At 43.0% G+C, this 14,045-nt stretch overlaps 1 protein-coding gene across 4 annotated transcripts in view; it reads left to right on the top strand.

The window, feature by feature from the left end:
• Positions 1-14,045, top strand: part of FAM53B (family with sequence similarity 53 member B) — a 127,186-nt gene that overhangs the window by 91,645 nt on the left and 21,496 nt on the right. The window lies entirely within an intron of this gene.

Raw genomic sequence — 14,045 nt, 5'->3', positions numbered from 1 at the left:
GTGTCTCAGCTTCTCTATCTAAAAAATGGAGGGGGATAGTGCTTACCTTACACTGGATTTTTGAGGATAAGTTGTTGTTTATACAATGCTTTGAGGCGGTTGTACGCTGCTAAGTAGTATTTTTTTAATGATAGTAAATTGCCACACTCCAACAAGACACAGTAAATCATTATACATACCACTTATTTTCAAATCACTGTGTAAACAATCACTAATTAAACTTCACAACTCCCCTCAAGGGAGGGAGTTCCCATCTAGCACATACAGAAACTGAGAAGGAGGCCTCGCCTACATGGGAAATTCATTCATGCTTTTCTGCACTGGTGCCGTTTCACAGGCAGTAGCAACATTAGAAGCTGGAGCTTCATCACATCTAGAAAAAGGTTGACGCCTAGAAGTACAGAGACCTTGACTGTGCCTCAGACAAGCAATGCACCTGCAGGATCATTTGGGAAAAGCGGCCACTGAAATAATCTTTTCAAGGGTGTAGTATGTGCCAACTCCTGCACAGAACCAGTTCTGCTGTCTATGAGGAAAAGGGGAAGAATGGGATTTTGGGCCCATCCCTACTGGTATGGCTAGGGCTGGCAGCCATGTGAGGCTAGAAGATTGTAAAGGATTTTCAAGAGGGCATGAAAGCCCTCTTACACCCTTTTCCGTAATCCTTGGGCCTCTTCTCCAGGCTAGGCATAACAGAGTCTTGTGTCTAAATATATGGCAATATAAAAGGAAACATGGGAATGGCAGCATTGTTATATACAGTATGGTAGCATCTTAAGGCCAAAACTGAGGTTGCAGTCCTGTGGTGCTAGTTACTCTATAGACACAGCCCCTGCCTTAAAGAATGTATAGTCTCAATAGATAAGAGAGACAAAGGGGGGATATTCTCTCAGTTTCACTGATGGTACATCTCTCCCAGTGCTCCTGAGGCCAAGGCTTGTGCCTTAACCACAAGACCATCCTTCCTCTCTTGCCAGATGCAAAGCCCAATTTTCAAACATGGATCATCAAGGTCTGCACTTGAGTGCTCAAGTCACTACCTAGCCACCTAGCAGATATTTGTCCAGCCAGATGCCACTGAGAGATGGATGCATATCTAGAAATCTGGCCCACCACACTGTATTCAGAGGCTACTGTCCACCTCTCTACATAGGCCATGAAGGCTAGGTCATGTAGATACACCTTCTCGGTGTGTATACCCAAAGAATCTGAGATCTATCAGGTTTTTGTTATAACCAATATTGGCATGTGCTGGTGGGAGATGAACTCTGCTGCTCCATAGTTTCTGTGCAGCATTCCTAGTAGTTGTCTGCACTTGTTCCCTGGTATATTTCAAAATTTGAATTAAAGTCATATTTAAAAAGACATGGTTAGGCATTGGGTAGATCAGATGCAGCTGTTTTTGTCTACAGCCTGAGCTAATGGTCCAGGCTCAGTGGGTAGAGGCTACAACACATTCACATCCCATATACAGAGGGGGATGTGAAACACACATTGACCAGAGGTTTATATTTCCACTGTTACGAGCAGCTGTGGAGCTATATTGGTCCTAAGGAAATGGTGCAAAAAGTCCTTCTATTCATATACTCATGGAGTGAAAGAACTGCTGCCTTCAGTAGCTCCTGTTGGGGCACTGGGTCTCTATATCATCCCACTACCATGGGCACTGCTTACAATCACTGCTCTGTCTCCTGCAAATGAAAATCTGACAGATAATTTGCATGCATCCCTGGATATTAAGAAAACTACCTTAGTTAAGCTATAAATGTGGTTGTACAAAATAAGCAATATGGGAAACAAGGAGATCCCTCTATAGATAACATGGGTCACAGTTAGTATTGAATTTTTAATAGCCCTTTATTTAATTCTTATGGTTATTATATGTATTGCAGTAGCAACTAGGGATCCTAATTAAGGGATCAGGGCCCATCGTAGTAGCTGCTGTACAAACAAGTAACAAAGTCCAGGCCCCAGGAGCTCACAGTCCAGGTTTATGACAAGTTACCTCAGGTGGGTGAAACGGGCAAACGTTGGTCGTAGTGGTTGGAAGGCTGAAATAACAATAAAATAAGCAAGTTGAAATAATAAGCAGAAGAAGTTTCAGCTTGCCACTTGCATAGTCATTGCTCAATGGTAGCATTCATGCAAGAGAGGAGTCTTAAGGAGAATGAGGTGGCGTCACCATGCATGTTGATGTGGAGTTCTTTCAATGTCTGAGGAATGCCATGTTAAAAAACAAAGTTGGCCCATTAACCTAAACCAGTGGTTCTCAAACTTTTGTACTGGTGACCCCTTTCACACAGCAAGCCTCTGAGTGTGACCCCCCCCTTATAAATTAAAAACACTTTTAAAATATTTAACGCTATTATAAATGCTAGCGGCAAAGAGGGGCTTGGGGTGGAGGCTGACACCTCACAACCCCCCTTGTTATAACCTCATGACCCCCTGAGGGGTCACGACACCCAGTTTGAGACCCACTGACCTAAACAGTAATTAAAGACTGGATTAATTATTGTGGGTTCGACTCATAAACAGGCACTGTATACTAATCCAAGTAAATTACTCTAAAAGACAGACTGTAGAAACAATCTCATCTGAGTCTCAGTTTGTCCAATTGTGCAGTGCTGTCCCCTTCCACTAATTCTTGGAAAATCTACTAACTATAGTATGTGACTGTGCAAAATATATTATTGGACAAACTGATGTTGACTCATTTGGAAAATGTTCCACTTTCTGAAACTCTTTTCCACAGCTTCCTTTGATACCCACATTGGCATGCCATGACAGTGCTCCTTTTGCTCCTGGTTATATTTATCCTGCTGTAGATGTAGCCAGCTGTTTGGTCACTGAATCTCCTTTCATACACCCATCTTTGCTATCTCTTGCTTAGTCCCTATGTGGGCTCCCACCCATGGACCTGTGTTGGAGCTTCCTGAGGCCAACAGAGAAAGGCCGCTGCGTGGTGGCAGGGTTTTGATTCTGCTATTGATAATATTTTCCTTTAGGTAGGCAACATTAAAAGTTCAGAATGATTGGGCCTGTTTCCACTCTGAATTTCCAGGCATCCAGGGGCTCTTTCCAAGGGTGCATATTGGTGCCAGCCACTCATGTAACCTTTCTTACAACACATGGGAATTACCTGGGCAAGGTCATTTTTTCAGCAAAGCAGCCAGTTGACCGATGATTTAGGACAAGAACCAGAATGAGAGGGGCTGTTTCGTGCAGTCATACATGGTGCATAGGTCTAGAACCAGCTGCTATGCTAAAATAATTGTATTGCCTCCTCTCATGGGGCCCTAAGAACCTAATTAGAAGGATGGTTCTCTTACTGAAGGCACATTCCTTTATATTCGGTATAGAGAGAGACATCGCCTAGTGGTCTGAGCATGGAGCTATGTGCCAGGATCTCCTGAGTTTTAATCCGCACGCGGAGACATTGTTTCTCTCTATGTCCTCCCATAAATCACTTCATATCTCTGCCTCAGCCTTCCTAGATGGGAAAGTTGTGACCTTTAATTAGAGCTGCACTGTGGCTCTTAGCTCCAGCCCATGATGGGGGATACGCTGATTTAGCAGCAGATACTAGAGATCGGCACAATGTGTTGGAGAGAATGTGGGGGTTGGGCAGAGAAATCCCGGCTGCATTCTTTGCACTCCTTGGCCCTTACCCCTCTCTGCCACTGGCAGAAAGCTTTGATTGTAGTTGGCAGGGTGGGGAAGGGGTGGTCGTTTGCAGCATTTCTACACCACCACCCTTTCTAAGCCCTTAAGGGTATATCTACATTGCATCTGGAAGTGAACTTCCCAGCCTGGGTTCACAGACTTGGGTTAACGGGGCCCTGAAGACCAGGGCCAGCTCCAGCATTTCTGCTGCCCCAAGCGGGTGGGGGGGGAAACCAAGCCGATTGGCGGCACTTCAGCGGCAGCTCAATCGCGCCACTTCATTCTTCGGCAGCAATTCTGTGGCAGGTCCTGCACTCAGGGGCGGCTCTAGGATTTGCCCCCCCTAAGCAGGCGCGCACACCGGGCGCGCTGGCGGTCGGTCACCAGTCCCCCGCGGGACGTGCTCTCGTGCGCAGACGTGGTCCGGTGTCCGTCGGTCCGCTGGCCGGCATCATCATCCATGCGCATGCCGAGGTCCAGGAGAGCCGCCTGCCGCCCGCCGCCTCCCGCAAATGCCGCCCCAGCGCGGGCGCGCTGGGGTCTGGAGCCGGCCCTGCCTGCACTCCCTCTTGTCCTCTTCAGCGGCACTTCGGCGGCAGCTCAAAGAGGAAGAGAGGGACTGAGGGACCCGTCGCCGAATTCCCGCTGAAGACCCGGAGGTACCAGCCCGATACCGGACGGAATGTCGCCCCTTTGTATTGGCCGCCCCAAGCACCTGCTTCGTTCGCTGGTGCCTAGAGCCGGCCCTGCTGAAGACAGCTGTGTAGAGAATGCTTTGACATTGCAGCTCAAGATGGAGATTGGGCTCTGAAGCCCCTCCTCCCTCCAGGTGTCAGAGCCTGGACTCCTGCCCAAGCTGCAATGTCTACACAGATACTTGTAGCATGCCAGTGTTAGGGGCGGCCCGTCCGTATAGGTGAACTAGGCGGTCGCCTAGGGTGCCAAGTTAAATGGAGCACCAAATTTGAGGGAAAAAATCAAATTTAAAAAAAATGGAAAAAAAATGAAAAAGATGAAAAAAAATACAAATAAAATAATGAAGATGTCATTTTTGATAAGCAATAACTCAGCCACAATGAAACACATCTGCCAGCGGCACCTAACTTGAATATACATCAAGGTCACATAGCCGGAAATTCATGTAGAGCGGAGATATTGCGAGTTGATACATGTCAAACGGTCATTTTAACACACATCGCAGGTAGATGGTTAAGAATCGAGCGAATGCTGTGTAAAATTGTGTTTCTTGGTGCCAAAGAATAAAGAATAATGTCTTTCAGCATTATAGATCCAAAATGTGAGTATCTTTAAGCATTATTAAACTTTAGCATTATTATTGGGCTGTATAATTATGAATTTTTCTTTGTTATAACTGGTTCACAAGTAATAAATATGGTCCATAAAAGAAAAGTAACAGCATTAATGCTTAATAGACTACGAAAGTTATGATGTCACGCTCCAAGCGGGTAACCGTGAGGAAAGGGATTACTTTCCAAACAACTGGTGTCGGGTTATAACATAGAAAAAGGTCATTTGGTTCCGTGTAAACGCTGTAACTAACTGTTTTAATAGGTAAGTGAGTGTATGTTACTAATCACTGAACCTTTAAGCAGTGAAAAGACGTTTTGGGCTGGCTGCAATGTGGTTTAAATCGCCAACCATGTGGTGTGTCAGCCATCCTTAACTCTATAATGCTTGCAGTCAGGAGCACAGTTAGTACATAACAATATTCAAATGCCCCATGGCAGAAAGAGGAAAAAGAAAACCTTCAGGAGCTGAGTATCATAAACGAAAGGCTGAGAAGAAAAAGGACCAAGCAAAACAGCAGGGATCCTTCCTGAAATATCTTCTTTTTAATCCAAATAAAGATGGAAGCAGTACAGAGCATCCAGATGAAGGAATTTTACTTGGAGAGGAGGTTAGCTCACATCTGCATGGAAGCAGGTTGGAACATCAAGATGAAGGTATATTACTTTGAGATGAGGGTAGCTCACATCCACAAAAAAGCAATTTGGAAACTCAAGATGATGGAAACTTACTTCTAGATGAAGGCAGCTCACAGCATCAGACTGATATGGAAGTGGAGAAAATTTATTCACCTTCAGAGACATGCAGAAATTGAAGTAAATGAAGTAGAAGGAAGAAAGGATGAGAAAGTTACAAACAAGTTACAGTATGGGGACCCAGCTTCATGGCCCAGATGTGATGACAGTACAAACATTTATGATGCCCTAATTAAAATTTCTGATACTACCTTTACAGGATCATCTGGTAATACGGCTCGTTCACATGCAGAAGCTTTTGCAAATGGCCTTTCCAAGTTCAAATTTGTGACTTCACTCATTGGTGGTATAATATCCTTTTCGAGATTAGCCTCACTAGTAAGCAGCTTCAGGAAAAGAACTTGAACATTCATTCTGCTATTCAAAAACTGCAGCAAACTAAAAATATTCTGGAGGAATTCAGAAGTGATGAAGGGTTTGAAAGAACACTGGTAGATTCTCTTGAGTTTGCTGAAGAAATAGACTTCCTGACAGAATTTGAACCAGAGCCAGTTCGAATTTGGCAAAAGAAACAGTAGTGTTCGTATGAAGGACGAGACACACCCATTCAGAACCCAAAACAAAGGTTCAAAGTGAATTTCTACTTCGCAGTCCTTGATACTGCTATTCACTTGGTTGATGAAAGATTTCAACAGATGCAGCAGTTAGAGTCAGTATTTGGTTTTCTGTATGATATCCACAGCTTGCAAAAGAAAACAGCAAATCAGATAAGAGAATTTTGGATAAAACTGGAGTCATGAAAATTCAAAAGACATTGATGCTACAGATTTGTGTAGTGAGCTTCAGGCTTTTTCAAGACGACTTAAGAAACATTCCACTCCTGAAGAAGTACTGAAGTTTGTTTGTGAAAATAAACTCAGTTTTCCATTTTTATAGCTCTACGCATTCTTTTAACTTTGCCAGTTTCCGTAGCTAGTGGGGAACCTAGCTTCTCAAAGTTAAAATTGATAAAAACATATCTGCGTTCAACAGTGGTGCAAGAGAGACTTGTTGGACTTGCCACAATGTCAGTTGAGCATGAAATAGCTGGAAAACTGGATCTAAAAGAACTAGTGACTGAATTTTCAAAACTTAAAGCAAGAAAAGTCATGTTTTAAGAGCACAGAGCGTTTTTTATTTGGAGTGTTTTGTAAATACAGGTTAAAGTTCATTGATGAACTTATTTCTTATTTCTTTCTTATTTCTTTCTATATTGGATGTGGTGGTAATGGCAGCTAAAGCAGGATAGCATAATGGCTGATTTTGGATTTGTAATAATAAAAATTATGATTAACATTTTTAATGCATTTTTATTTGAAATCGGACTAGCTGTCGTGTACAAATCTATGCTGAAAATTTCATGTCCCTATTTTATCTGATCTCAGAAACGTTGGTTGGACAGACAGACAGATGGACAAACCAAATAATTAAGCCTCTGTTTAAAAAAAAACAAAACACTTAAAAACATTAAAAGGAAAAAAGGGGCAAAATGTTTCCCAGTTTACCCAAAACCTCAGCCTAGATCTGCCCTGGGGGCGGGCGGGAGAGGGCGCCGATTGCATGGTTCGCCTAGGGCGCCAGTGGCTGGCAGCTAGTCTAGGACTGCCCCTGGCCAGCGTGAGTCCTGCTAGCACAAGTCTGTAGACCCGGATTGGGAGGCTCGCTTCCAGATGCAGTGTAGACATACCCTTCCTGGCCTGATTTTCAGAGGCACTGAGCATTTACAGCTCCCATTCCAGGTGCTCAGTTCCCCTGAAAAACAAGTGATGTGTTTCTAAATTGCTTTCAAAGGGGAAAGCACTATCAGTGGGATTTTCAGATGCCTTTAGCTTTGGCCTGATGCTGCTCCCTTGACATCAGTGGAAGTTTGACCATTGACTCCAGCAGGAGTGGAGTTTGGCTAGTGCTGAGTACTTTTGTAAATCCCACTCCAGGCTTCTAGGAGTCACCTTTAAAGTTATTGAAATAAATGCAGATAAACAGAAGACACGGTAGGAAGGAGCAGTGGTGCACAAAAGCATAAAATGACATGTAATGAACGAATGTGATTGGTTAAAAATACGTTACTCCAGATGACATTTTCCTCCCATATTTTTTTTAATCAAACACAACATTAATTGAATGAGCCAAAAAGAGCTCACAGCCCCTAAATGGACCTAATTCTCTTGTCACTTACTCTGGTGTAAGTCAGCAGTAACTCCACCGAGTAGAGTTAGCTTGGAAACTAGAAACCTTAGTTGCTAGTTCTTTATGTTGATCACTACATAACACCTCTTGATGCTGAGGTTAGTGCTTTCAGAATTCCATTATTTCAGTCCTATCACTTCTTCCTTCACTCACTCTAAGAGCAGTTGCTCGGCCAAACATAGCGTCAGAAGCATGAACCTGTGCAAGTAAGAAACCAATTGGGCTGTATGTATTCAATAATGGCCCATAAACAAAAATCCCAGATCAGAATCACAAGTGAGTGTATTCAAGGGCCTGTGTTGATCTTTACAATGATTATTCATGTCACAGGAAAGTGCTATAATTCTAAGTAATGTCACCCTTAAACACAATGGAGCAAATTCATCCCTGGTAAAACTCCATTAAAGTCAATGGAATTACACCAGGGATTAATTTGGTTCAGTACTTGATAACTCATAGTAGAAATCAGTTTTTCACTTAGTCTTCATTGGAGAGCTGCTTTCTCTCTGTGCCTAACATGTAAATATAATATTTTCCTTACAGAGAATTTTTCTTCGGTATAACAATGGAGATTGTTTGAAGCACAGTTGCTAACCTGGAGAATTCCACCTGCTTCAGTGGCTTAGGCCAGGGATTCTCAACCTTTTCTTCCTGAGGCCCCCCAAACATGCTATAAAAACTACATGGCCCACCTGTGCCACCATAATTGGTTTGCTGCTTATAAAAGCCAGGGCTGGCATTAAGGGGTAGCAAGCAGGGCAGTTGCCCAGGGCCTCATGCCACAGGAGGCACAGTGACGCTAAGTTACTCAGCCTTCTGCTTCAGGTGTGGTGTGGCCCAGGCCCCCACGCTTCACCCCCATGCAGTGGGACTTCAGCTTTCTGCCCTGGGCCCCAGCAAATCTAACACTGGCCTTGCTTGGTGGACCCCCTGAAACCTGCTCACAGCCCCCCAGGGGGCCCCGGACCCCTGGTTGAGAACCACTGGCTTAGGTTACATGATGTTTCAGGTTGTGGGAGCTGAATGTAGTCTCATATTAATACTACTGCATGAATGTTAATGATAGAGTTGGTTGAAAATGTTCACTGGAACATGCTGATTTGACAAAATGGAAAAAATTGTGGAAATGTATCAGTTTTGTTGCATTTTTTTTATAAGAAATTAACAAAATGTTTTGTTTCTACTTTATCATTTTGATTTATATTATATTATCTTGTAATAGTATAATATAAAAGTCAAAACATTTCAACTTTTATATTTATTCTATTCTAGTCTAAATTATAGCAAAATATCATTAAAATAAAAGGAGAAACAATAACACGGAAATATTTTCAGAATATTTTGTTTCAAGAAAAATACTGAGATTTCAACTTTTCAGCCTGATCTGGAGGGAAATCTGCTCTGATTAAATAGAACCAAAATGTACCAATGCTTTCCACCATATTCCTTGAGACAATCTATTCTGCAGAAGGGATCTACTTTTCTTCATGAACAGTACTAGTTAATTCCTCCCATTCTGAGTTAAGGGAACAGCTACTGAAGAGTGAAGCCTGGCTTCCTGGGGTTTAGAGGATAACTGGAGGGAATACGGAAAAAACTGCCAGTTCCAAAATGTATGCAAATATATTTTTGCAGCTACTCTGGCTCCAGGAGCTTTAACTGAGCCAGCAGCTTGTTAATTTTGGACATGCAGGTCATTTCCAGAGTGCAATGTTCAGTTTCATATATATATTGTATAGAAAAAAAGCACATTACTCAATGAGCCTGCTGTCTACGACGCTTGAACAGTATCAGAGGAAACCTCTTCCCCTGCCTGCTTTTGGTAGATATTAGAGAGCTGCCCGTCTGTCTTTGTTCATAGAAGGTGCCCCTAATCATGCTGCAGGGCTTTTAAGACCAAATTGACTTTGCTTATTCTGGAGCGGATTCAGCAAACTTGGCACTGCTCATTTGTAGACCAATGCTCTGGGTGCAGAGACACGAAACCCAAACTCAGTGGAATGGGCCAAATTCTGTGCTGATTTAACATTTTTAACAAGCCCAAGTGAAGCCAGTGGGATTGCACAGAACATCAATCAGCACAGGGTTTGACCCACTGTATTTGCTGAACCGGTGGAAGGTGATATTGACATGCTAGAGCACACTCCGACCAATTAGGGGTTTAACAATGAATGCTCCTCTTCCCTGTTATTAGAGCCGTGTGCTATGGCTTCCCTGCCTGTGCAGCCTCCAGAGCCTCCCTTTGAGTCAGTGTGGCCTTGTGTAGAGAGAGCTCTGTGGGAAAGTTAATACAGTCCCAGGAGCAATCCCCAGAGTTAGCAGGCATCTGAGTTGCTATTTGTCTCACACTGGACAGCACTGTTGCTCTTACAACATGCATCCCGCCTTCAGCCTCATCCTCTCCCCCTGGCCTGCCATGCGCTCTTCCCATATATAGACAACAGGAGAGCTTGCTGCAGATCCCAGTTAGATAGCTTCCCTCATCCTCTTCAGAGCTGTGGGCAGATCTTCTGCTCTCCAATATATGGGACACAGTCAGGCCCCAAATTGGTTTTGTAATCCATGCACCATTCAGTATCTGTGTTAGAGAATAAAGGGAAGAATTGAGAGGAAGGATGGTCTTGTGGTTAAGGCACTGGAATGGGACTTAAGGGATCTGGGCTCCGTCCCAGACCTCATGTGTGACTTTAGGCAAGTCATTTAATCTCTCTTAGCTTCAGTTCCCCATCTGTAAAAGTGCTTAATAAACCTTCCTTTTCCCACTCTTTGTCAGTCTTGTCACTTAAGGGCCAGGACTCTTCTATACACTGTGTGTTTGTACCACTGCCTAGCAAAGAGGCCCTGATCTCTACTAGGGCTTCTAGGAACTACCATAATTACCAATATCGCTACCAATCTGGTTATTAATACCTGGCATTCCATAGCACCTGCCATCTGAGGGCCTTGCAGAAGTAGATTACTGTACTTTTCCTTCTTGATAACTATTAAAAAACACTTTACAAACTAAAGATGCCCATTAATTTGACTGATGCTTTTTTCTTTCTTATTTTCGATTAATTAGAATGGCACATATAGGAGCAGTGATTTTAATTAGCATATTTCGGTAATGAATGCTATGAAATACCAGGAGAGAAATGCCTGTCACAGACAAAGAGCAAACACTGAGCATAGACACAAAGTAACCATGGGGATCAAGGAGAAAAAGAACCACAAAAATTCTGGGAAATTTTTTTAAAATGTGTAATACTTGTATGGTTTCACAATGACCTCAATTGGCATATAGACACCTCCAGCATGCACTACAATGGTCAGGGGATATAGCCGAAGGGGTTTTCTTTAGCAAGAATTGATGGTTTCTCCCCAGTTATTGTTATTTGTGTTGCACTAACAGCTAGAGGCCCAACCGAGATTTGGAGGCGCCTTGTGCTAGGCACAGTATATTGGGAAAGACAGTCCCAGCCCCAAAAAGTTTACAGTCTAAATGGATAAGCTAGACAGAGAGTGAAGGGGAAACCAAGACAGGAAGTGACTCATATAACGTCCTACAGCAGATCAGTGGCAGACACCCAGGTCTCCTGTCTCTTAATTCAGCATCCAGCTTGCTAGACCATACTGACTTTCCAAATCTCTGGTGTTTCTTGCTTTAACTTTGTCATTTTAAGAGTTGGCGAGTTGATGTGAATCTGGATTAACCTGATCTTTCTCTACTACACTCTTCATCCTCTACTATCATGCATATGCAGACCTATTGTATTCCTTCTTAGTGGGGATGGAAGAGTTTTTAAAATGATCACTCCAAGCTAGCACAGATATCACAAGAGAGTCCTATTGATGGGTAATATAACACCCTCCGGATTTATTTTTTTCCCATTCTTAAAAACCCACTAAATTCTTCATGGTAAAGGGACAATTACAGAGATGGAAAGAAGACGAGAGTAAAATTGCAAACAAAATTAAATACAATCTGCAGGTTCCAAGGCAGCTTTAATGCTAAAGAGAGGCTCAAACACCACAGCACTGAACTGAGACCTGAGGTTTCTTCCCAGCTCTGCCACTGGCTTGCTGGTGACCTTAAATAAGTCATTTCCCTGCTCTGTCTGTGCCTCAGTTTCCCCATGTATACAGTGAGAATAAGGATCCCTTCTTTGTCAAGCACTTTGATGAATGAAAAGCACTATAGAGAGTTAGGTATTATGATGAACTATCTAGTAAATAGGAATAATAATAATTAATAATAAAATATCTAGTCTTTTGAATTCCCCAAGTCCTGCATAATCCAGATGCAGATCACTATGTGACTGGCCAATACATTATTTTAGCAGAAACTTTTCTGAAGAACAAAAAAACTGTCTCTCCCTATTCTCATTTTTCAGCCCATTCTAGAAACTGCAAAGGAAGCCCATAGCTCAGAGAGCACAGTTCTGACCCCATCCGTGTGTGTCGATTCAGCCAGCAAAGATTTGCTGTGAGTTGAAATCATTCAAAAGGAGTAAACAGGCATTAGCAATTATCGAAAAAAATATTGGCCGAGTAAGAATTTAATTACCGGACAATACCTGGGCCTGTTTCCCTAGGTATAACCCAGCGCAGACTCCAGGACAGACAGTATTCTATTTGCATTTCACATATTTTATAACTGCCCTGTGTTTTTTTCCTTGGATATTTCAGTCGTATTTTTTTCTGACACTTCATTCATCACTGGAAGGTTGTTCTAGGAAAAAGTAATGTCAGTATAAAATCTGCATCCTTTCCTCCAGTATGAATGTTGATCTTGGAATTCCTTGGCCTTTTCCTCATTGCCCTAGTATACGATGGCAGTGGTAGCCAATTACTGCTGGTAGAAGTAAGACAGCCACATCTTTCAGCATCCTTTGGAGACAGACTCCAAAGCTCACAGTCACGGTGCAAATTAGAAATCCAGTACAACCAGCAGTTAGAAAGATTATAGAGTCCTGCAGTGGGATTAGCGCACAGAATCAATGCATTGAGATATTTCATTTCAGCTCTGGGTTTAATGAGCTGCTGCTAGGATTAAAAATCATACATTTAAAAAAGAAAAAAATTCCCAATTGCTCTTTCTAATCACATTTTGGATAATTAAAACAGAATGCATTCAAGAATTTAACATACTTTTGACTATTCATGATGCCTATTTGTTTATTTCTTAGAGCTTGCACAAGTGAAAATAGACTTGTTAGTTTAAATTTAGTCCAAGAATTGTATTATTATTGTTGTCACTTCTACTTTACATGCACTATTGCAATGTAGCAGGGTTTGAGTTGCAACCCTGCATGCCTGCTTGCATCTCAGGTAAAAGCTCACTCAAAATGCTCTTTGGCCTAGAAGACAGGAAAGCCTGGATTTGCCTCTTCTACCAACTCATGTTAATACTTCTCTGCAGTTCACAACCCTTGCTACTGAACAAGGTCTCAATACCCTTTCCCTAGGAAGCAGGGAACTCTTCCCTGCCAGTTTTTAAGCAAGGTAATTGAGAGGCTGCACAAGGTCACAGTTGGTAGAAATGGGAATAAGACCCAGCTCTCTAAGGTGACATATGAAAGGCTCCATCCCTGTGCCATATTCAGTGCTATAATGTGCCTTTGGCCCAGCCATTACTAACGTGTGGTGCATTAGCTGCATCATCCTAGGAGTAGTCCCCTGAGGGATTGTGACTGAGAGAGGAGGCGCTGATGTTGCACCGGGTCACATCTGGCACAGGGGTAGGGGCTTGCATCCCTTCAAAGGACACTGCTTCCTGTTCCTCATGTGCCCAGTGCCATCTAGCTCCACTTGAATGGGGTGGGGAGGAGCAATGGCTCTGCATACTATTCCCTTTCCCCTTCCACCACCTTCACCCTAACCACTTGCCTGTGGGGGGCAGGGTGAGGAGGGAAGCAGTAGCTATGCAGCCCTCATGCTCTGGAAAGAAGATCCTGGCACATGTAACATGGCCAGGCATGGGGGTGGGTGGGATCTTACAACCTCATGTGCGTACCAGGGTGTAAATTAGCCCTAATACATGGTGCAGGTGTGGATGCTGTGTACATTCATAGACTTGGTATGGCATAGCCATAGTAGTGCAACATACAAGATGCTACACCCATGTAGAAAAACTCTTATGTTAAACTGTAGTTAGAGGTGAAGACTATTGTA

The sequence above is a fragment of the Mauremys reevesii genome, linkage group 7 (assembly GCF_016161935.1).
Source record: "Mauremys reevesii isolate NIE-2019 linkage group 7, ASM1616193v1, whole genome shotgun sequence".
Lineage (NCBI taxonomy): Eukaryota > Metazoa > Chordata > Testudines > Geoemydidae > Mauremys > Mauremys reevesii.
The sequence above is the reverse complement of the archived record's forward strand: the minus strand, read 5'-3'. Positions and strand labels throughout refer to the sequence as shown.